This window comes from Symphalangus syndactylus, chromosome 9 (genome assembly GCF_028878055.3).
Source record: "Symphalangus syndactylus isolate Jambi chromosome 9, NHGRI_mSymSyn1-v2.1_pri, whole genome shotgun sequence".
Classification (NCBI taxonomy): Eukaryota; Metazoa; Chordata; class Mammalia; order Primates; family Hylobatidae; genus Symphalangus; species Symphalangus syndactylus.
The window spans coordinates 117,476,983-117,503,345 of NC_072431.2; positions in this window are offsets into that span (position 1 = coordinate 117,476,983).

Below are 26,363 nucleotides of genomic sequence, written 5' to 3' on the forward strand. Positions count from 1 at the left end.
GGACACAGACAATAAATGAACAAATAAAACCACAAACACATGTTTAGAAATTATAATAGGAAGGAGGAGTATAAGGACAGAGAATAAAGGAAGAGACCAAACTTAGATTAGGGTCAGAAATAATCTCTCTGATAAGGCAATATTTATGCTGATGCCAAAGGATGAATAGGAAGGAATTAGCCAGATGAAGAATAAAACAAGGAGTCCAAAAAGAAGAAAACTTATGTCTAGTGTCAAAAGGTAGAAAAGAGCTCAGTGAGTTCAAAAAGAGTTTTTAAAATGAATGGGTAGGAATATAATGAGCAAGGCAACAGTGACCCAAGATAAATCTAAAGAAGTGAGTAGACTAGAGTGGCTCTTTGAGACTGAATTAAAATGTTTGAACTTTGTTACATGCAGTGAGGATCTTAGAAATCACCTTGTCTAAATTTACATTAAATGAAAAATATAGATATCAACAGCTTCCATGTCAACAAGCTGAACATGTCACTTCTTGAACCCATGATTATCAGGGAATTTACTGCTAAAATAGCCAGTTTTGATGCTGCTTATCATAACTATCACAAACTCTGCTTATACAAGTTATTTTGTGTGATTTACCTTGATCTTATAGAACAGGTTTGTATGAAATATCCAGGGCAAGTCAGTTGATCAGAATTACAAAGCTGTGAGATGTGGTTAGCTCCAAAGACTCAGATGAAGATGGATCAGAGTGGCATTTGGAGGGCTCTGTGTGAGGCAGTGAACACCTTTGCCCAGAAGACCACTACAGCAAGGGCCATGTCGAAGGCATGGGGTGAAGTGAGGGGAGTAGACAAGGGGTTTTAAAAATTTTTTAGTATCTTCCAGATACTAGACACTATGTGAGTTGTCTTCAGGTTTCATGTCATCATCACAACCACCTTATGAACTAAGTATAATCACCTTTATTTACAAATGAGGAAAGGGAAACTCAGAGAGATTATTAGGCCCTCGTCTCTGAGGACAGAACTGGAAAGAAGTCTTTCACCACCAGGATTTGAAAAAGACCTGCCCTCTTTCCACTGATGAAGATGCTACCCAATAAAATTCAAGCCCAAACAGAATAAAGAGGTCAAAAATTCCCTTTCATGTAGACCTTTGTCTTATCTTAGTATGACCCTCAAAATGTCCACCCAAAGCAGGCTATCAATATCTGTTAATTAGTTGATGAATTCACATGTTGTGGCCATTCTGCAGTCTTTAAAAGGAGATCTATTTGCGTCAATAAACAACGAGCTCATTAAAAACTACCCATAAAACAATTAGGCCAAGGGAATTTTGTCTGATAACAGTGGAAGTAGGAAGTGAGGATTTAGCTGCAGAGTCTGGAATGAGCCTGTTTATCCTTCAGGACCACAGCAGTTTTGTCTTCAGGCTTAAGATGAATCACTGTAAGTGTGAAGGTGTTCAGAAAAATAGGTTCTGCCATTGCTACTACGTCCTGAAGTTTCTTTCAGTTTGTCTTTGAAGAACACAGCCACTAAATGGCCGCTAGATGTCCTCAAAGTAAAAAAAAAAAAAAAAAAAAAAAATTATGGCAGAAAAGTACTTCGGCACTTTTAGGAACTACATTGACTTATTTGTCTAGATTATTTGACTCCTGAGCTTTAAGTGAGATAGAGGGATTTGGTAGTTAAACACGAACATCCGACCTCTGTAAATGAAATAGAGTTCTGTAAAGGAAAGGGCATTTAGTAACTTCTCATTTTCATTTTAATTAGGATTTGTATTACTCTCCTTCAGGAAAGCAGGCCAAAGAGACTGAACGAGCAATGGAAACATTATCCTCACCAACACTGACCAGTCACCTGAAGAGCACTATGAGTGAAGAACCCGTGGGGCCAGCTACTTAGCAATTTCAAATGTACAGAACCTGTGCTCTGGCCTATCTTTAACACCAAAACAGCTGGGGGAAAAAAAAAAAAAAACATTGAATAGTTGGATTGCGATTTCCTGAAATAGAAGCTGCAATACCTTTGGTTTTTTAGTTATGATATTAGCTAGTGAAAAAGCCCAATTTAGCAAAGTATGTCCCCCAGTTAGTCTTTTAAATCAACTCAGACTTCTGTACTCCCCATTGGTCTCTACAGGCTCAGAGGCCCATTTCCTCCTCGCCCCTTACCTTGCTTTTAGTCTCTTTTTCTTTTCCAGTCCTTTTCCCATCTTTAGTTCTTCTGTCTCTCCTCTTCATTTATTCCACTCTTTTAACAGTATCTTACTTAGTTCACCATTTTCATACACAGAAAATCAACTTCCTGATAACGATTTTTAACATATTCAACTGAAATAATAAGCACTTGCCATGGTTTTCAAGAGTCAGGAAAAGGAAACAAAAAGAGGGGGGGAAAGAAGAATAAAGAAAGAAGAGGAGGAATGAGAAAAAGAGAAAAAGATTAGAAAACAGGCGGTTCTATCTGTATTTGTTCAAAACTTGAGAAGAAAAATTAAGTTACAGAGAGATGGGGGTTGGGGGGGGTAAGAGCTATAGAAAGCTGTTTTCCTTCATTTTCTCTGCCTCCTGGAGAACTGGCCTCCTATATCATGTGTTAGGAATTTCTAATCTTACCACAGCCAGATGACTCACGCCCACTGACTGAGTCTTTAGACTTCTAGAAAACACCTGAAAAGATAAATTTTAATTGAGAAAACAATCTCTCACTCCAGGGTATGCTTTCAAGACAAGTAGGGGGATTTTCAGCATTTATTTCCATTTTGTTCACTGAAGACTCATAGGGCTTAATCTTAATTTCAGACATAGTTGTGTCTGACAGCCAGAGACTATTTTCAAATCAAGGGATAAACTGGCATGGACTAAGACTTGCTTCTGCCTAGGAATAAAGACTGAAACGAGTCAAAGTTGTCCTGATTTGGGACACAAAGCATGAGGTTACTGCGGGGGGACACCTTGTCTCCTTGCGGAAGCTAGCTCGTCAAACTACCCCTCCCCTCACTCACTTCACTAACTCCAGGTTGCCCTTTGGGGATATGTTTTTTATCTCCCTCAAGACTAAAGTGACTTTCTAACCAAAGTCTCAGAGTGCAAGTCACTAAAAAAATAAGAGAGAGAAATGTGGGGTCCACAACATCTAATTCAAAGTGTGTTAACTAAACCCATAGTAATAATCATATACCAGCATGCCTCTTCTTTTTTGTATAAAAATCAAATAGAGAAAAAGAATCAAGGAAGTATTTTCTAAACGTATACACGGAAGCCTGGACATAGAAGTAAACCATACATACAAACAAGTAACCACCTATCCAACTTTCGCTTCCAAGGTAAAAACTAACATAAAGTGAGCACTTAGAATATTACTGAACCTGTGCTAAGAGGATCTATAAGCATTAGTTTTAAAACTCTAAACAGCTGTAAAAGGTGTATACAATTATTTATATCTACGATCAGAAAAACTAATGCTTAGAGAAGTTTGAACTTTCTTTGAAGTGAATAAGCAATTTCTTCTGACATAACTTGAACGAGGCCCTGTGCATGCCTGAGAGCCTGAGAGACCTGGGAATTAGGAAAAAACTGAACTTGAAATTAAGATGGGAAATTAGGCCTTTTATTATTTCTTGGATCTTCAGAAACTGAAATTCCCAATATGTCTCAGTATATAGAGAAAGGAAACACTCTGTAATCATCCCTGCTTTTGTCTCTTTCTTTCTTTTAGAAGATTATCCATATTCCGTTCCAGTAAACTCCATTTCCCATGGAATGAAGTCTTCCCAAAGCTTCCATTAACACATAGCTAGTGGGCAGAGCTTCAAGGTTTGACAAAGAATGGTCAAGTCTGAAGTCTGAACTCCTCTTCTGCAACACTAACTTGCCACTGCTGGTGCCCTTTATTCTGCTGCCATAGAGACCAATTTTTAAGAGCAGAAAGGCTGAAATGTTTAAGAGTAGAAAGGCTGAAACTTTTAAAAATTGGAGTGCCCTTGTATGCATGGAGGAGAGCAATGATGAAATGCCAATAGAATGAAGGAAAATGGACTCCTAGAGCCAACTCCGTTTCAAAAGTAGCTTGTCTGTAGCACTATATCCCATTGCCGAGATTGTCCCCGAGATTACTTATTTCAATGCTACTTAAAGTGTAGTCCAAGGACCTACCAATCAGAAATTGTTAATTAGCAGTCAGCAATGAGATAAGAACAAAGATTGAGTGTGTGTAGAAACTTTGATATTGCCACATCATCCAAGCAAAAGATTTCATATGTCCAAAAATATCTGTGTGCCTGTATTAGAAAGTAAAACAATTGGGCCTTCATGACCAACAGTTTATAAAGCACTAGTTTACTACATCAGGGTCTTGATAGGTGTCTCCAGGTTTCCCTTATAAGTATTAAGAATTAGTCGATAGAATTCAAGTTTACTGTCTTCCTTCCCAAATAGAACCAGTCCAATGGAACAAATAGTCCCAGGGTGGGACTTTGTTTTGTTCACTGTTCCATCTCCACTTCCTAGAATCATGCTTAATGCTTAAAGAGTATTTGTTGAATGACTGAAATATACTCATCCACCTCAGTGGGAAATGCCCAAGTGCTGTCAGAAGTTTCCCCGGACCACTTTGAAAACTCAGAGACTACAAGACTCCAGTGGGGGCCCATCCTCTGCCACGAGCCTGTGTACTTACCTTACTGCCATCTACAGCCTTCTTACCCAGCCCAGTCCTGCATCTCCCCAGGAGGACAGGCAGGAATTATCTCTACTTATTTTTCCAGATAAGCTTCAAAATAATTTGGGCACATCTCCTAAAAGAGGTCCATTGAGATTTTGATTGACATTACTTTAAATAAAGATATCATCTTTCCTTTGAAAAGAAACATATCCTAATAACACGGGGTAATCTCAATCATGAGTATGATATGTCTGTATTTCTTGTATTCATTTATTTATAACTCACAGTAAAATTTTATAGTTTTTCATATAATTTCCATACATGTATTGTTAAGCTAATTTCTGGGCTGCTTTATTTTCACAGTTGCTATTGTGTTTGGGGATCTTTCCATGCCCTTTTCTTTTCTTTTTTTTTCTTTTCAACTTTTATTTTATGTCCCAAGGTACACATGCAGGATGTGCAGGTTTGTTACATAGGTAAACATGTATCATGGTGGTTTGCTGCACAGATCAATCCATGACCTAGGTATTAAGCCCAGCTTCCATTAGCTATTCTTCTATCCCACCCTCCATCCTCCAAAAGACCCCAATGTGTGTTGTTCTTCCCTATGTGTCCATGTGCTCTCATCAATCAACTCCCAGTTATAAGTGAGAACATGCAGTGTTCGATTTTTGGTTCCTGTGTTAGTTTGCTGAGGATAACAGCTTCCAGTACCATCCATGTCCCTTCCAAGGACATGATCTCATTCCTTTTTATGGCTGCAGAGTATTCCATGGTATATATGTACCACATTTTATCAAGCCTATAATTGATGGGCATTTGGGTTGATTTCACATCTTTGCTATTGTGAATAGTGCTGCAATGAACATACTCTTGCATGCATCTTTATAATAGAATGACTTATATTCCTTTGGGTATCTACCCAGTAATGGGGGTTGCTGAGTTTAATGGTATTTGGTCAATAGTCTATGTGTCTATTCCATTGGTCTATGTGTCAAATGTTATTTGACCCAGCAATCCCATTACAGGGTATATGCCCAAGGAATGTACCTCTAGGTCTTCGAGGAATCACCACACTGTCTTCCACCATGGTTGAACTAATTTATATTTCCACTGACAGTATAAAAGCATTTCTTTTTCTCCACAACCTCACCAGCATTTGTTGTTTCTTGACTTTTTAATAAGCGCCATTCTGACTGTCATGAGATGGTCTCTCACTGTGGTTTTGATTTGCATTTTTCCAGTGATCAGCGATGTTGAGCTTTTTTTCATATGTTTGTTGGCCACATGAATGTCTTCTTTTCAGAAGTGTCTGTTCATGTCCTCTGCCCACTTTTTAATGGGGTCATTTGTTTTTTTCCTTCTAAATTTGTTTAAGTTCCTTGTAGACTCTGGATATTAGACCTTTGTCAGATGGATAGATTGCACATTTTTTCCCATTCTGTAGGTTGTCTGTTCACTCTGGTAATAGTTTATTTTGCTGTGCAGAGGCTCTTTAATTATATCCCATTTGTCAATTTTTGCTTTTGTTGCTATTGCTTTTGGCATTTTCATCATGAAATCTTTGCCCATTCCTGTGTCCTGAATGGTATTGCCTAGACTTTCTTCTAGGGTTTTTATAGTTTGGGATTTTACATTTAAGTCTTTAATCCATCTTGACCACCTTGAGTTCATTGTTGTATAAGGTGTAAGTAAGGGGTTCAGTTTTAGTTTTCTGCATATGGCTAGCCAGTTATCCCAGCACTATTTACTAAATAAGAAATCCTTTCCCCATTGCCTGTTTTTGTCAGGTTTGTCAAAGATCAGATGGCTGTAGGCGTGCAGTCTTACTTCTGCGTTCTCTAATCTGTTCCATTGGTCTATGTGTCTGTTTTTGTACCAGTACCATATCATCTTGGTTACTGTAGCTTTGTAGTATAGTTTGAATTTGGATAGCATGATGCACCAAGCTTTGTTCTTTTTGCTTAGAATTGTTGTGGATATGCAGGCTCTTTCTGGGTTCAATAAGAATTTTAAAATAGTTTCATCTAATTCTGTGAAGAATATCAGTGTTAGTTTAATGGGAATAGCATTGAATCTGTAAATTACTTTGAGCAGTATGACTACTTTCATGATATTGATTCTCCCTATCCATAAGCATGGAATGTCTTTTCCATTTGTTTGTGTCCTCTCTGATTTCTTGGAGGGGTGGTTTGTAGTTCTTGAAGGGGTCCTTCATTTCCATTGTTAGCTCTATTCTCAGGTATTTTATTCTCTTTGTAGCAATTGTGAATGGGAGTTCATTCAAGATTGGGCTCTCTCCTTGTCTATTGTTAGTGTATAAGGAATGCTAGCAAATTTTGTACATTGATTTTTGTATTCTGAGACTGCTGAAGTTGCTTATCAGCTTATGAAGCTTTTGGGCTAAGACTATGGGGTTTTCTCTATATAGGATCATGTCATCTGCAAACAAAGATAATTTGACTTCCTTTCTTCCTATTTCAATATGCTTTATTTCTTTCTCTTGCCTGATTGCCTGGCCAAAACTTTTCATACTATGTTGAACAGGAGTGGTGAGATAGGGCATTCTTGTTTTGTGCCAGTTTTCAAGGAGAATGCTTCCAGTTTTGCCAGTTCAGTATGATATTGGCTGTGGGTTTGTCATAGATGGTCCTTATCATTGGAGGTATGTTTCTTCAATACCTGGTTTATTGAGAGTTTTTAATATGAAATGGTGTTGAATTTTGTCAAAAACCTTTTCTAAGTGTATTGAGATAATTGTGTGGTTTTTGTCTTTCATTCTGCTTATGTGATAAATCACATTTATTGATTTGTGTATGTTTAACCAATCTTGCATTCCAGGGTTGAAGCCAACTTGATCACGGGGATAAAGTTTTTGATGTGCTGCTGTATTCAGTTGGTTGCCAGTATTTTCGTGAGGATTTTTGCACTAATGTTCATCAGGGACATTGGCCTGAAGTTTTCATTTTTTGCTGTATCTGTGCCAGGTTTTGGTATCAGGATAATGCTGGCCTCATAAAATGAGTTAGGGAGGAGTCCCTCCTTTTCAATTGTTTGGAATAGTTTCAGTAAAAATGATATGAGCTCTTCTTTTCACATGTGGTAAAAATTCAACTTTGAATCCGTCTGGTCCTGGGCTTTTTGTTGGTGGTGGTGGTGCTGGTGGTAGGCTATATATTTGAGAAGTTGTTACTGGTCTAGTCAGGGATTCAGTTTCTTCCTTGTTCAGTCTTGGACGGTGTATGTGTCCAGGAATTTATCCATTTCTTCTAGATTTTCTAGTTTATGTGAATAGAGATGTTTAAAGTATTCTCTGATGGTTGGTTGTATTTCTGTGGTGTCAGTGGTAATATCCCCCTTAACATCTCTGATTGTGTTTATTTGAAACTTTTTTCTTCTTTATTAGTCTAGCTAGTGGTCTATCTATTTTATTAATTTTTTCACAAAACCAACTTCTGAATCCACTAATTTTTTGAAGGGTTTTTGTGTCTCCGTCTCCTTCAGTTCCACTCTGATCCTTGTTATTTCTTGTCTTCTGCTAACTTTGGCATTTGTTTGCTCTTGGTTCTCTAGTTCTTTTAGTTGTAATGATACGGTGTCAACTTGAGATCTTTCTAGCTTTGTGATGTGGGCATTTAGTGCTATAAATTTCACTCTTACACACGTTAGCTGTGTCCCAGAGATTCTGGTATGTTGTGCCTTTGTTCTCATTACTTTCAAAGAAACTCTTGATTTCTGGCTTAATTTAATTATTTACCCAAAAGTAATTCAAGAGCAGATTGTTCAATTTCCATGAAATTGTATGGTTTTGAGTGAATTTCTTAATCTTGAGTTCTTATTTGATTGTGCTGTGGTCTGGGAGACTGGTATGGTTTCAGTTCTTTTGCACTTGCTGAGGAGGGTTTTACTTCGGATTATGTGATCAATTTTAGAGTAAATAACATGTGGTAATGAGAAGAACGTATATTCTGTTGGTTTTGGGTGGAAAATTCTGTAGATATTTATCAGAGCCATGTGATCCAGAGCTGAGTTTCAGTCCTGAATATCTTTGTTAATTTTCTGTCTCAATAATCTGTCTAATATTGTTAATGGGGTGTTAAAGTCTTCTACTATTATTGTGTGGGAGTCTAAGTCTCTTTGAGTGTCTCTACGAACTAGTTTTATGAATCTGGGTGCTCCTGTATTGTGTGTGTACATATCTTTAGAATAATTAGCTCTTCTTGTTGAATTGAACCCTTTACCATTATGTATGTCCTTCTTTGTCTTTTTTCATCTTTGTTTGTTGGTTTAAAGTCCGTCTTCCCAGAAACTAGGATTGTGACCCCTGCTTTTTTCTGATTTCCATTTGCTTGGTAAATGTTCCTCCATCACTTTATTTTGAGTCTATGTGTGTCTTTGCACATGAGATTAGTCGCTTGAAGACAGCATAGTGATGGGTCTTGACTCTTTATCCAGCTTGCCATTCTGTGTCCTTTAACTGGGGCATTTAGCCCATTTACATTTAAAGTTAATATTGTTATATGTGAATTTGATCCTGTTGTCATGATGCTTGCTGGCTATTTTGCAGTCTTGTTTATGTGGTTGCTTCATAGTGTCACTGGTCTTTGTATTTCAGTGTGTTTTTGTAGTGGTTGGTAATGGTCTTTATTTTCCATATTTTGTGCTTCCTTTAGGAGCTCTTGCAAGGCTGGCCTGGTGGTGATGGATTCCCTCGGGATTTGCTTGTCTGAAAATAATCTTATTTCTCCTTTGCTCATCTGTCAGGAAAAAGCTGAGTGTTGGGAAAAAAACTGAGGCAGGGCAGGCATGTCTCACATAATGTCCTCAGGAATGTATCCAGACTTGCGGGCTTCTTGCTTCTAGCCCTCCAAGGCTCCTAGATCCATTGTATTCCCATTATCTCAAGTAGCGGAACATGTTCCTTATAAATACTAAACCATCACAGCTGTAGATCATGTGCCTGCCCTTTTGACCCCCACATTCTCACCACCTGTTTCTTTGTTGGATTACCAGTAAATAGCATGGGCTCCCAGAGCTCAGGGCCTTTGCAGCCTCCACAGTTGCGATGGCCCCCTGGTCCCACCTAACTTCTCAAACTGTCTTTTTCTCAATCCTTTGACTCCACCGGACTTCATTGCCCCCACGACTTGGTATTGGATCTGATCACCCCAACATTATCAAACTTAGTTTGGCCAGATACGAAATTCTGGGTTTGAAATTCTTTTCTTTAAGAATGTTGAATCTCTTCTGGCTTGTAGGGTTTCCATTGAGAGGTCCCCTGTTTGTCTGAAGGCTCCTGTAGGAGGTGTCTGGAGACCCCTGTTGAGAGGTCTCACCTAGCGAGGAGGAATGGGATCAGTAGCTCACTTAAGGAGGCAGTCCATTTGCCCCTTGGCAGATCAAGTACGCTGTGCGTACCACCTGGCCTCTCTAGAGCCAGCAGCCTGGAAAAAATAAGTTGGCTGAACCACAGAGACAGCTGGCTGCCCCTCCCACCAGGGACTCCATCCCAGGGAGAAATCAGAGTTTATATAACCCTGGGTGGAGTTGCTGAAATTTGGCAAGGAGGCCCTGCACAGTGAGGAGGGATGGATGCAGGTCCCACTTAAAGAAGCAGACTGGGGCCGTGCACAGTGGCTCCCACCTGTAATGCCAGCACTTTGGGAGGCCAAGGTGAGCAGATCACAAGGTCAGGAGTTCAAGACCAGCCTGGCCAACATGGTGAAACCCTGTCTCTACTAAAAATACAAAAATTGGCCAGGTGTGTTGGCTCATGCCTGTAATCCCAGCACTTTCAGAGGCCAAGGCAGGCAGATCACCTGAGGTCAGGAGTTTGAGGCCAGCCTGGCCAATATGGTGAAACCCCATCTCCACTAAAAATACGAAAATTAGCCAGGTGTGGTGGTGCGCACCTGTAATCCCAGCTACTCAGGAGGCTGAGGCAGAAGAACCGCTTGAACCCAGGAGGTGGAGTTTGCAGTGTGCCGAGATTGTGCCACTGCACTCCAGTCTGGGTGATAGAGCCAGACTCCATAAAAAAAAAAAAAAAAAAATTAGCTGGGCATGGTGGTGGGCACCTTTAATCCCAGCTACTCCGGAGGTTGAGGCAGGAGACTCGTTTGACCCCAGGAGGCTGAGGTTGCAGTGAGCCGAGTTCAGACCATTAACTCCAGTATGGGCGAAAGGGCTAGACTCCGTTCTCAAAAAAAAAAAAAAAAAATGCCAGGCGGCTGATGCCTGTAATCCCAGCACTTTGGGAGGCACAGGCTGGCAGATCATGAGGTCAGGAGATGGAGACATCCTGGCTAACACAGTGAAACCTCGTCTCTACTAAAAAATACAAAAACATTAGCCAGGCGAGGTGGCGGGCACCTGTAGTCCCAGCTACTTGGGAGGCTGAGGCAGCACAATGACGTGAACCTGGGGGGCGGAGCTTGCAGTGAGCCGAGATTCCGCCACTGCAATCCAGCCTGGGCGACAACAACAACAACAGCAACGACGACGAAAAAAAAAAAACAACGGAAGAAGCAGACGGGTCATGATCAGGAACAACAGCTGTGCTGCATTGTGGGCAATTTCTTCCCGTCCCGGTGCCAGCAGGCTAGAGCATCAGACTGGAACCGCAGATATGGTGGCTGCCCCTCCCCCAAAAAACTCTGTCGTCTCAGGCCCTTTCCAGCCTACTGCTGCTGGCCAGCTGCACTTCCGAGCCAGTGCTTCTTAACTTGTGAGGTGACATGGGAATGGGGCCTGCAGAACAACGTCACTGGGCTGACTGGATTCAGCCCCCTTCCTAGGGGAATGCACAGGATTCTTTACTGGAATTCCTAGGGCTAGAGTATGCAAAACTCCTGAGTTTCCCTGCGTGCCAAAGTGAGTGAGCAGCCACTCTGCTGAGACGCCGCACAACTCTGTGCTTCATACCCAAGGCTCTCATGTGAGAATCTGGATACCTCAGTTGAAGGTGGAGAATTTTCTTGCCATTTTGTGAGAGCTGCAGACCACAATTGCTTCTAATCGGCCATCTTGGTCCCTCCCCGCCTTTTATCTTCTAATTGTTGGTATAGAAGAATGAAATCAATTTGCAAATGTTTATTTTTTAGTCATTCAATTCAACTAATTCCAAGAATTTTTTATTTGAATAATTTGGGCATAATATCACATTATCAACAACTGAAATTGTATCTTCTGTTTTCATCCTCTAGGTGTCCCTCTTTCTGAGTTCTGTTTCTTATCGCGTTCAGCAGAGTGAATTCTTCTTTAAATATAATATTGTTAAGGAAGACAACTTAGGATGCAATAGACTATCTAAAGAACAAAATCATGAAAGTGCCACATCTCAATCTGGGATGCTGCCAATGCCATACTTAAAGTTCTCAATGCTTGTATCAGGGATGGACAAAAAGAGAAACAATCAGTGTCGATACTTTATGAGCCAAAAGAAAGAAGAAAAAGCTGAAGTATAAATTTAAACAAAATGGAAGAAGAGAATTGATAAATAATAAAAATAAATTCATCACCATAAATAATTCAAGAGGCACTAGTTTACTTCACAAGAGTCTTAATATCACTGGGTCTCCTTTATAAAGCCTAAGAATCATGAAGAAAAAGACACTTGTAAAGAGATATTTTCCATCCACCAACAGAATACTTCCTGAAGTTTATGAACCCTATAGACCCTAAAATAAACTAACTGATAAATAAATAATATTTGTATTATAACCTAACATAATATATAAATATAAATCATATATAAATATGATATATAAATATAAATAATATTTATATTCTAACCTAATATTAATATTATTTAATATTAGACCGACTGCAAGAACTGCCTTTCCTCTCTGGCCTGGGTGAAAAAGGGTTGACACAGTCTTCTTAGAGATACAGAGGCTGTGGAAACAATTCCACCTTCACATCTCTGCTACCAGCATGCACCTAACCCTGACTAGAGTGTGAGCAAATGTAATTTGTAACTTGTCTGTATTAAGCCTTTACTCAGTGAAGAATAATACTCCCTTAAGAATTTTGAAATTCTAAGCTTCCCATCAAGAAGGTTGGGGGGTAGAGGGTTCATTTCTATGTCTGAAAAGTCCTGGAACTCTGAAGTCAATGTAATAAACTGAATGCCCTTGTAGGTTGATAACACCCCAGATCTTGTCAAAAAGAAACACAAATCCTTTCTGAAACTTAGGGCATTCTTAACATTATCCATTTAGTAGTAAAAAAAAATTATGATCAGCCAGATATGAGGGATTAGAATTTGTCAAAAGTGAGAAAGTAGATAAATAGAATTTCAGTTATAAATAGATAATAATAAATACATAATCTAAATACCAGGTTATAATGAAACAAAGAAGAATTGGTAAACTATGAGCAAGATCTGAATAAATTATACTTACTAATTCACAGAGAGAAAAAGCATTGGGAATGATGTGTTTAAAGACAAGGGGGATAGATTGAAAAAAGTCTAATAATTGTACAATTAGAGTTCCAAAAAGATAAAATAGAGAAAATGAGATTGTGTTAACTATCTACTGCCATGTAACAAATTACCCCAAAATTTAGCTGCTTAAAACAACAAGCATAAGTTGTTTCTCATGGTTTCAGAGAGTGAGGAATCTAGAAGCAGCTTACCTGAGTAGTTTTAATACAGGCTCTCACATGAGGTTGTCATGCTGTCAGCCAATGCTTCATTTATCTAGAACTTGACTAGTTCAATTCACCAGGATCATATACAAATTTTAAATATGTATACACATATCAACATAGCCTCATAATATATACAACAAAAAAAATTAACAGAGCTGCCAGGAAAAGATGATAAAATTCACCATCAATAAGCAGAATTTTAACATGCTTTCTACAAGATGAGCAGATAAAGCAAACCAAAATTATGATAGGAATAAAGAATATTTGAACAGCTTAATAATTCATCTAATGGGCACAAATCAAACCCTACATTTCTAATGATAAGAGAATATACGTTCTTTTCCAGCATAAATGAAACCTTTATAAAAATTGGTCACACATCAGTCCATAAAAAAGCTCAGTAAATTTCAGTAAGCATCATTCAGACCATGTTGTATGTCCTTAGTGCCATTATATTTGAAATCAGTAAAAATAATTATTATAAGAAAATAGATTTGGGAAAAATCATACACCTACTTTATTAAATAATTAAAGGATCAAATAAAAAGTCCTAATGGAAGTTAGAATATACCTAGGACTGGACTACAACACTTACAAGAGCAAGGGCCATGTCTATTTCTTTAATAAATATACACTCTAGCACTTAGCTGGGATTTCATGAATAGTTGCCAAATAAATATATGAATGGATTTAAAACATTATTTCAAATATTTTATGTAAATATTTAAATACCATAAAAAGTTGAAGTAACTATTTTTATGAATTATGTTTGTAATTAGAAAAAAGAAAAAGGGGGAGGAGCCAAGATGGCCAAATAGGAACAGCTCCAGTCTACAGCTCCCAGCGTGAGTGATGCAGAAGACGGGTGATTTCTGCATTTCCAACTAAGGTACCGAGTTCATTTCACTGGGGAGTGCCAGAGAGTAGGTGCAGGACAATGGGTGCAGCACACCGTGCGTGAGCTGAAGCAGGGCAAGGCATCGCCTCACCCGGGAAGCACAAGGGGTCAGGGAATTCCCCTTCCTAGTCAAAGAAAGCGGTGACAGACAGCACCTGGAAAATCGGATCACTCCCACCCTAATACTGCGCTTTTCTAATGGGCTTAAAGAATGGCACACCAGGAGATTATATCCCACACCTGACTCAGAGGGTCCTACGCCCACGGAGTCTCACTCATTGCTAGCATAGCAGTCCAAAATCAAACTGCAAGGCGGCAGCAAGGCTGGGGGAGGGGCACCCGCCATTGCCAAGTTAGTTGTTTGATTAGGTAAACAAAGCAGCCACCACAGCTCAAGGGGGCCTGTCTGCCTCTGTAGGCTCCACCTCTGGGGGCGGGGCACAGACAAACAAAAAGACAGCAGTAAACCCTGCAGACTTAAATGTCCCTCTCTGACAGCATTGAAGAGAGTAGTGGTTCTCCCAGCACGCAGCTTGAGATCTGAGAACGGGCAGACTGCCTCCTCAAGTGGGTCCCTGACCCCCGAGTAGCCTAACTGAGAGGCACCCCCCAGGAGGGGTGGACTGACACCTCACACGGCCCGGTACTCCTCTGAGACAAAACTTCCAGAGGAACAATCAGGCAGCAGCATCTGCAGATCACCAATATCCGCTGTTCTGCAGCCACCACTGCTGATGCCCGGGCAAACAGGGTCTGGAGTGGACCTCTAGCAAACTCCAACAGACTTGCAGCTGAGGGTCCTGTCTGTTAGAAGGAAAACTAACAAACAGAAAGGACATCCACACCAAAAACCCATCTGTACGTCACCATCATCAAAGATCAAAGGTAGATAAAATCACAAAAATGGGAAAAAAACAGAACAGAAAAACTGGAAAGTCTAAAAATCAGAGCGCCTTTCCTCCTCCAAAGCAACGCAGCTCCTCACCAGCAATGGAACAAAACTGGATGGAGAATGACTTTGACAAGTTGAGAGAAGAAGGCTTCAGACAATCAAACTACTCCGAGCTACAGGAGGAAATCTGAACCAATGGCAAAGAAGTTAAAAGCTTTGGAAAAAAATTAGACGAATGGATAACTAGAATAACCAATGCAGAGAAGTCCTTAAAAGACCTGATGGAGGTGAAAACCAAGGCACGAGAGGTACGTGACAAATGCAGAAGCCTCAGTAGCCAATGCGATCAACTGGAAGAAAGGGTATCAGCGATGGAAGATGAAATGAATGAAATGAAGCAAGAAGAGAAGTTTAGAGAAAAAAGAATAAAAAGAAACGAACAAAGCCTCCAAGAAATATGGGACTATGTGAAAAGACCAAATCTACATCTGATTGGTGTACCTGAAAGTGACAGGGAGAATGGAACCAAGTGGGAAAACACTCTGCAGGATATTATCCAGCAGAACTTCCCCAATGTAGCAAGGCAGGCCAACTTTCAAATTCAGGAAATACAGAGAACACCACAAAGATACCCCTCGAGAAGAGCAACTCCAAGACACATAATTGTCAGATTCACCAGAGTTGAAATGAAGGAAAAAATGTTAAGGGCAGCCAGAGAGAAAGGTTGGGTACCCACAAACGGAAGCCCATCAGACTAACAGCTGATCTCTCAGCAGAAACTCTAAAAGCCAGAAGAGAGTGCGCACCAATATTCAACATTCTTAAAGAAAAGAATTTTCAAACCAGAATCTCATATCCAGCCAAACTAAGCTTCACAAGTAAAGGAGAAATAAAATCCTTTACAGACAAGCAAATGCTGAGAGATTTTGTCACCACCAGACCTGCCCTAAAAGAGCTCCCGAAGGAAGCACTAAACATGCAAAGGAACAACCGGTACCAGCCACTGCAAAAACATGCCAAAGTGTAAAGACCATCAAGGCTAGGAAGAAACTGCATCAACTAATGAGAAAAATAACCAGCTAACATCATAATGACAGGATCAAATTCACACATAACAATATTAACTTTAAATGTAAATGGGCTAAATGCTCCAATTAAAAGACACAGACTGGCAAATTGGATAAAGAGTCAAGACCCATCAGTGTGCTGTATTCAGAAAACCCATCTCACGTGCAGAGACACACATAGGCTCAAAATAAAGGGATGGAGGAAGATCTACCAAGCAAATGGAAAACAAAAAAAGGCAAGGGCTGCAATCCTAGTCTCTGATAAAACAGACTTTAAACCAACAAAGATCAAAAAAGACAAAGAAGGCCATTACATAATGGTAAAGGGATCAATTCAACAAGAAGAGCTAACTATCCTAAATATATATACACCCAATACAGGAGCACCCAGATTCATAAAGCAAGTCCTGAGTGACCTACAAAGAGACTTAGACTCCCACACAATAGTAATGGGAGACTCTAACACCCCACTGTCAACATTAGACAGATCAACGAGACAGAAAGTTAACAAGGATATCCAGGAATTGAACTCAGCTCTGCACCAAGCAGACCTAATAGACATATACAGAACTCTCCACCCCAAATCAACAGAATATACATTCTTTTCAGCACCACACCACACCTACTCCAAAACTGACCACATAGTTGGAAGTAAAGCACTCCTCAGCAAATGTAAAAGAACAGAAATTATAACAAACTGTCTCTCAGACCACAGTGCAATCAAACTAGAACTCAGGATTAAGAAACTCACTCAAAACTGCTCAACTACATGGAAACTGAACAACCTGCTCCTGAATGACTACTGGGTACATAACGAAATGAAGGCAGAAATAAAGATGTTCTTTGAAACCAACGAGAACAAAGACACAACATACCAGAATCTCTGGGACGCATTCAAAGCAGTGTGTAGAGGGAAATTTATAGCACTAAATGCCCACAAGAGAAAACAGGAAAGATCTAAAATTGACACCCTAACATCACAATTAAAAGAACTAGAAAAGCAAGAGCAAACACATTCAAAAGCTAGCAGAAGGCAAGAAATAACTAAAATCAGAGCAGAACTGAAGGAAATAGAGACACAAAAAACCCTTCAAAAAATTAATGAATCCAGGAGCTGATTTTTTTAAAAGATCAACAAAATTGATAGGCCGCTAGCAAGACTAATAAAGAAGAAAAGAGAGAAGAATCAAATAGATGCAATAAAAAATGATGAAGGGGATATCACCACTGATCCCACAGAACTACAAACTACCATCAGATAATACTGTAAACACCTCTACACAAGTAAACTAGAAAATCTAGAAGAAAAGGATAAATTCCTCGACACATACACCCTCCCAAGACTAAACCAGGAAGAAGTTGAATCTCTGAATAGACCAATAACAGGCTCTGAAATTGAGGCAATAATCAATAGCTTACCAACCAAATGGAGTCCAGGACCAGATGGATTCACAGCTGAATTCTACCAGAGTACAAAGAGGAGCTGGTACCATTCCTTCTGAAATTATTCCAATCAATAGAAAAAGAAGGAATCCTCCCTAACTCATTTTATGAGGCCAGCATCATCCTGATACCAAAGCCTGGCAGATACACAACCAAAAAAGAGAATTTTAGACCAATATCCCTGATGAACATCAATACAAAAATCCTCAGTAAAATACTGGCAAACTGAATCCAGCAGCACATCAAAAAGCTTATCCAACATGATCAAGTGGGCTTCACCCCTGGGATGCAAGGCTGGTTCAACATACGCAAATCAATAAATGTAATCCAACATATAAACAGAACCAAAGACAAAAACCACATGATTATCTCAATAGATGCAGAAAAGTCCTTTGACAAAATTCAACAACCATTCATGCTATAAACTCTCAATAAATTAGGTATTGATTGGGCATATCTCAAAATAATAAGAGCTATCTATGACAAACCCACAGCTAATATCATACTGAATGGGCAAAAACTGGAAGCATTCCCTTTGAAAACTGGCACAAGACAGGGATGCCCTCTCTCACCACTCCTATTCAACATAGTGTTGGAAGTTCTGGCCAGGGCAATCAGGCGGGAGAAGGAAATAAAGGGTATTCAATTAGGAAAAGAGGAAGTCAAATTGTCCCTGTTTGTAGATGACATGATTGCATAGCTAGAAAACCCCCTCATCTCAGCCCAAAATCTCCTCAAGCTGATAAGCAACTTCAGCAAAGTCTCAGGATACAAAATCAATGTACAAAAATCACAAGCATTCTTATACACCACTAACAGACAGAGAGCCAAATCATGACTGAACTCCCATTCACAATTGCTTCAAAGAAAATAAAATACCTAGGAATCCAACATACAAGGCATGTGAAGGACCTCTTCAAGGAGAACTACAAACCACTGCTCAATGAAATAAAAGAGGATACAAATGGAAGAACATTCCATGCTCATGGGTAGGAAGAATCAATATCGTGAAAATGGCCATACTGCCCAAGGTTATTGATAGATTCAATGCCATCCCCATCAAGCTACCAATGACTTTCTTCACAGAATTGGAAAAAACTATTTTAAAGCTCATATGGAACCAAAAAAGAGCCTGCATCGCCAAGTCAATCCTAAGCCAAAAGAACAAAGCTGGAGGCATCACGCTACCTGACTCAAACAAATTTACAAGAAAAAAACAAACAACCCCATCAAAAAGTGGGTGAAGGATATGAACAGACACTTCTCAAAAGAAGACATTTATGCAGCCAAAAAACACATGAAAAAATGCTCATCATCACTGGCCATCAGAGAAAAGCAAATCAAAACCACAATGAGATACTATCTCACGCCAGTTAGAATGGCCATCCTTAAAAAGTCAGGAAACAACAGGTGCTGGAGAGGATGTGGAGAAATAGGAACACTTTTACACTGTTGGTGGGACTGTAAACCAGTTCAACCATCGTGGAAGTCAATGTGGTGATTCCTCAGGGATCTGGAACTAGAAATACCATTTGACCCAGCCATCCCATTACTGAGTATATACCCAAAGGATTATAAATCATGCTGCTATAAAGACACATGCACATGTATGTTTATAGCGGCACTATTCACAATAGCAAAGACTTGGAACCAACCTAAATGTCCAACAACGATAGACTGGATTAAGAAAATGTGGCACATATACACCATGGAATACTATGCAGCCATAAAAAATTATGAGTTCATGTCCCTTGTAGGGACATGGATGAAACTGGAAACCATCATTCTCAGCAAACTATGGCAAGGACAAAAAACCAAACACCGCATGTTCTCACTCATAGGTGGGAATTGAACAATGAGAACACATGGTCACAGGAAGGGGAACATCACACACTGGGGACTGTTGTGGGGTGGGGGGAGGGAGGAGGGATAGCATTAGGAGAGATACCTAATGCTAAATGACAAGTTAATGGGTGCAGCACACCAATATGGCACATGGATACATATGTAACAAACCTGCACATTGTGTACATGTACCCCAAAATTTAAAGTATAATAGTAATAAAATTTAAAAAAAAGAAAAAAGGAAAAGCATTAGTTATAAAATAAAAGTAGGAAGTAATCAGTTTTCATCACCATAACCTACACACATATGAATGCTATTGTCTCAGAAAATGAATCATATATCACAGCAAGTTAAACGGCATGGAAATGTTATATTCAGCCAAATCTCCACACCACTCCTAAAACAAATGGGGACCAGACAGAATAACTGTCGTTCTCAGGATCTGATGACTATTTAATGCAAAGGACACATCTCTCGATTCCACTAATTTATCACTGTCCCATGTCTACATAATGTGTCTTCCAGACCTACATGATTCCAGCTTTCACACGTCGTGATCTCTCCCTGCACACACCTGGCGAGGGGGTGAGGAGTTCTGAAGAACTTGACATGAGAGTAATAATCACAGCCATTTACAGGAGTGGCTTGCTATGTGCGCCTAATCAAATTATAACAAAATCATGTGTGCTACTAGGAAATTCTCAGCTGAACACAAATATAAATTGTATTTATTCACAAAATGATATTACCCTGGTGTACTTATTCTTCATAATTTCTACCATTTTTATATGTTCCCAAGGAAACATTGGCACAAATATTTCTGAACTGCCTATGTGAGTGTTCCAAAGAGGAAATAGGATACCAGAGCTGGATAATAAGTATTTATTCTAATTGAGGATTATTAAAATCCTAGGCACTGGGTTTCCTAGCATGTTTTTTCAAATTTCTTTCCATAGATTGGTTTTTTCACTGTGAGATGTGAAAAGAGATCTTCCAAGCTCAGATCCAAAACTGTCTACCATGCTCTCCTGCCCAAGTGCTTCTGTGAATATGCTGTTGGCATTCAGAAAGACTGTTTATGAGTCCATTTTTTTACAGAAAAGAAACTTTCTAAGAAGCAGTGGTGGGGGGATGCAGTCTTTTGAGATTCTCAGCAGTCAGCATGTTAGAAAAGTTATTTGCGGATGAAACATAATAATTGATTTCTTAATTTAAACATCCGTGGACTTTTAAAATAAACCCTATTTGGTTATTATTTGATTAATACAGTGCTAAATTAGAACTGTAGAGCCTTGGGGGGAAAAGAAAAGCTCTTTTAGAATTGGAAAAGAGATTTCATTTTCAAATTTCCACATTATTTTTAAAATATATCCTTTTGTCATGAGTTCCTAAAGACTCCATACACGCAAACAATATACAAATTTTAGAACTTTGAGAATTTTTAGCTCTCACCAATTAACTATGTCTAAAAGTCCTCATCTTTGTTATTTAAAAGGCTAACATTTTCTCACTACAAACTGAAGAGAGATAGCATTTGCTATCAGAATTTACCTCATTATTCTAAGGCCCTAATTTCCCCCAAATAAAACCTGTTTAATCCACTTTAGTTCAAAATTTGGATACAGCATACTGAGAAAAAAGAACTAAATGATTATCTTCATAAAAGAATAAGCCTATATTATATGACTATTGTCACAAGATAGATCACAAAAAGTTATATTAAGATCTGATTTTACCACATATTAACTAAGTTTAGAGAAAAAAAACCATATGCTCCTGGGAGCCAGAGAAATTTTCCAGTCTTATGGATTAATCAACTTACTCATTCATTTATCCATTCTTTCATTCTTTTTATTTTATTTTTAATTTTTATGGGTACACAGCAGGTGTATATATTTATGGGACATGAGATGTTTTCATACAGGCATACAATGCATAATAATCACATCATGGAAGATGGGGTATTCATTCCCTCAAGCATTTTTGCTTTGTTACAAAAAATTCAACTGTGCTCATTTAGTTATTTTTAAATGTAGCATTAAATTATTATTGACTATAGTCACCCTGTTGTGCTATCAAATACTAGGTCTTAGTCATTTATTCTAACTATTTCTTGGTACCAGTTAACCACCCCCACTTCTCCCTCAACCCACCACTACCTTTCCCATTCTCTGGTAATGATCTGTCTACTCTCTTACTCTCTATCTCCATGGGTTCAATCGTTTTGATTTTTCGATCCCACAAGTAAGTGGAAACGTTGTTTGTCTTTCTGTAGCTGGCTTCTTTTTCTTAACATAATGACATCCAATTACATCCACGTGGTTGCAAATGACTGAATCTTGTTCTTCTTAGGGCTGAATTGTATTTCATTGTGTGTAAGTAGCACATTTTCTTTACCATTCATCTGTTGAAGGACATGCAGTTTGCTTGCAAATCATAGCTGTTGTAAACAGAGCTGCAACAGCTAATTTCCTTTCTTTGGGGTATATACCCAGCAGTGGGATGGCTGGCTCATATGGTAGCTCTATTTTTAGGTTTTCTGACAAACCTCCAAACTGTTCTCCATAGTGCTTGTATTAATGTATTAATTTACATTACCACCAACAGTGTACGAGGGTTCTCTTTTGCTTGTGGCTGAGTTGACACTCGAACTACAAGACCCAGTCCTTCTCACTCTTCCCTCCCCTTTCCAAAGGCAGAGGAGGCTTACCCAGTGGATATCACTACCTCAGACCCTTGGGGACTGCTACCAGACTACCTCTGATGTTCCCTTAAGGCTTAAAGGCTCTTCAGTCAGCTTGTAGTGAATATTGCCTGGCTAGGACTCACCCTTCAGGGGAGTGAGCTCCCCTCTGGCAACGAGAAGTACCAGAAATGTCATCCAAAAGTCAAGTCCTGGAAGTGGGGACCCTAAGAGCCCACTTGGTACTCTATTCCACTATGGCTGAGCTGATACTTAAAGTGAAAAGCAAAGTTTCCTTTACTTTTCTGTTCACTTTTCTCAAGCAGGAGCCTCACCCTAATCAGCTACCACAACTGGAAATGTGCCGAGTCTCTCCTAAGTCCAGCAAGTCTCAGCATCTCACCTAAGACCTTTGATGTAGTACCTGGATATCCCTGTTGGTTATTCACAGCTCAGGGTCCCTTCAGGTAGCAAGTGATGAATCCTTCCAGGACTGAGTCCTTCTCTTCAAGGCAGTGAATTCCCTTCTTGCCTAGGGTGTGTCCAGAAATGTCCAGGAGCTAGGGCCTGAAATGAGGGTCTCACAACTCTGACTGGTGCTCTATCCTGCTGTGGCTGAGCTGGTATCCAAGATGCAAGACAAAGTCTTCCCCACTATTCCATCTCCTCTCCTCAAGCAGAAGGAAGGGGTCTCTTTTAGAGCCAGGATTTTTGCAGCCTGAGGTTCGGGGATGGGTGAGGCCAGCACTCCCTTAGCTGCCCCAGCTGGTGTCGCAGTAGGTCACATGCAACCACAGTGTACTGTCTCTTGGTCCAATTCAGCCTATGACTCACCTTGGTGTTGCAGTCCTTGAGGCCTAAATTGCCTTTCAAATTTATTTGAAGCCCCAAAGCACTTTTGCCCACAGTGGTGAGGCTTGTAGGAACTCAAGTTCCAGCCACTGGGATCAGCAATTCCCCTCTGGCTCCGGCTAGCTTAAATGCTCCCTCTGCGGGAGGGTGCCAGCTGAGTTTGGTCCGGCTCTGCTTTCAGCTATAACAACGGCAGCACTGAGTTCAATGCCTCACAGTTGCTGGCTCTCCCTCTCCCCAGGGTGCAGAAAAGCTCTCTGCACCACATTGCCACTGCCAAGGGATGGGGGAGGGATGGCATAGGCAATTCAAGACAGTTTTTTCTACATCTTCAGTGCCTCTTTCAGCAATATGAATTTAAAACCAGGTACTATGAGTGCTCACCTGATTTTTGGTTCTCATGAAAGTGTTTTGTTGTGTGTAGATATTTGTTAAATTGGTGTCCTTGCGGAGGTAGGTTGGGGGATGATCGGTGGGGCCTTCTATTTCTTCACCTTGCTCCAACCCCCCTTCATTCTTTTATTAAAAGTATTAAGTGCTCAGTGGGTAAGATGTAAGCATTAATCTAGGCACTATAGAAACAGTTATAAACAATATGAAGTACTTCCCACACAACTACCACTCCATCTCATAGAGTTTACATTCTAACAAAGAAGAAAGATAAGTAGATAGACAAATTAATGTGTTAGTACAGTTCGGTTTTATGAAGAAAATAACAGCACAGCTAGAAAGTGAGTGAGGTGATACTATAGAAAATGTGGCCAGCTGTGTTCTTTCTAAGAAGGCAAGATTTTAACAAAGACTTGGAAGACGTAAAGGAATAAGCCACAAGATATCTCAGAGAAGGGTGTTCTGGCTACAAGGAATGACAAATGCAAAGGTCCTGGTACAAGAACATGAAGGATGTGTTAGATTTTTTTAAAAGGACAATATTTTATGATTTGAGTAATATTTTACCTATAGAATCTTAAATTTTTAACACAGGATTGATGCACCACACACCAGAATACACTAACAGAGCACCTGCTCTGCCAATGCCAGGCCAATTGCTCTGGAGACACAGACTGTTTCAAGAAACTTAGTGAGTAGGCTCTGGAAATTGGAAGTGATCTTAGTATTTAATTCAGTCACTCAACTACAGTCTCTGAAACTGGGGGAAATATGTTCTGTCTGCATCATGTAATCAAAGTTTAATTTTTTTTAAGGAACAATAGGAATATCACTTGCAAAACAGAAATGGAGGTTTATCTTTCAGAGACTAAAATATTTAAGTAGTCATAAACCAACTGCTTATTTCTCTACTTAATGATTTACTGCCTTATCAAAGGCATCTCCTTGTTAGCTTTTTATGAGGATTATCATCTAAAGCCAGCTTCCAAAATTAGAGGCTAATAAATGATCAGGTACATGTCTAGATGTGCCACAGCTGATGTAGGAGTAATAAAAACTCCTCCCCCATTCCGCCATAATTCAGCGGGTGATTAGTCTGTGTCCACTGGTACAAGCTTGTAAAGGTCTGGAAATCACTCTGTTAATATGTTCCATACAGACAGCTTGGGGAAAAGCCTCTTCAAAGTGGCTTTAAAGAAATTTAGTAATCTAATCTGACTGTTAATACTAATCATATTTCGAAGTCTCAAACGTCTGCCTCCTTCTGTCATCTGTTTGTAGACAGAGGCAGATATTGATGTTTTGATATTTATCTGTAATTTTGAAAATCATGGGTTTCTCTAGTGTGCTGTTAGATTTCACCCATCTGGATTCAGATTCCACTAATTTTGGAAGTCCACATAATGCCGACAGTATCATTAAAAAAAGTGATTTCTTTAAGGTAAATCTTTTCTTCTGGAAAATTTTTAAGTACTTTATGCAAAACTATTAGCAAGGGGTGGAGATATTTTATATTGCATTACGGAGCAAAAATGTTTATGTACCTCAGAAGTATCCTTTCCAGCCCACTTTAGACATGTTGGTATGTCCTGTGTTGGAAGACATTTAGAAAATAAGTAGGTTAGAGAGAGACAGACAGACAGAGAGAAAATGTTGAACACTCATAACATGAATACTATAGATCATTAGGACCTCAGGCCTCTTTCTCAAGTTTGCAAATCTAGAAATCTCATATGTTCAATTTTCTCAGGCTTGATCAGCTACCTGGAACCTGACTTATTCTGACAATCTCACACAATAATATTTACAGGAAGTTTACATTTGCAGCCACTTAAAAAATTCATTAGAAGAAATCTCTCAGGGCAAGACCTAAGGCCAATCGCCTTCCTTCTCATGGGAGGAAATATTCAGTTGTAATGTTTCGTTGGTAGAGAGAGAATGCAAACCAGAGAAGTTGGTATTCTGTAGCAGATGTCACTATTGATATTAGGAAGAATGGAAAACAGAGCTGCTGCTAAAGTAAGCAAGCTGACAGCTGAGGCAGAAGTGTATCAACAGCAGTATGTTCGTGGGATCACCACATTGACGATTCAGCCCAGTTATCTGGCAGTGCATAAACTCAATGCTGTTGGTACGATCACAGAAGATCAACCAGAGGTAGAATAATTATTGTTAATCTAATTCATATGAGTGTATGTGCTGGTTATTAGTGTTCTTCAAGAAATTTTTCTGGCTTTCCACTTTCCTGGTACATAGTAGGACTGCATTTCCCTACCTCGCTGATATTAGATGTGAACTCATTGCTTTCGCCAAAAAAAAAAAAAAAAAAAAAAGTGAATAGAAGTAAAATGTGTCACTTCCAGGCAGAAGCTCTAAGAGGCAGTGTGTTATTTGCTACATCTTTTGTTATGGTTATCATGGAAACTCAGGTTGAGATGACCGTAACAAGCAAAGCCCTATGTCAACCTTTGTTAGACATGTATGTGAGAAAGAAATAAGTGATTGTTGGATTAAGCCATTGAGATAGTGAGATTTTTCCGACTAAAACACAATCTAGTCTATGCTTCCTGTTGTAGTATTCAACCCAATATTTTAAAGTATTTATTTTAAATTGAGGCACCACCTTTTTGGAATCAAGATTCACTGACAAGCTAATTAACACATACTTGGAAGTTGACTTGATATTTATATATCTAGAAAAAAAGGGAATTAGAGAGTGTTATAAATGGAAAAGCATGATGAACTATTACTGCAATATAATAGAGCATTTTCTCTGGTGATTGCATTAGACCTACTTGCCAAGCACCATAGCTCATTCATTGATTCATTTACTTCTTCATTCACTCCACAGATATTTATCAAATGCTGATTATATGACAAGACCTACACTGGATCCTTGGGATACAACCATAAGATGATTGTGACAGTCCCAATCCTTACAAAGGGACCATCTTAGTCTCTTTACTCCTATTTTTTAGATCCCCTGATGATTGCATACTTTCT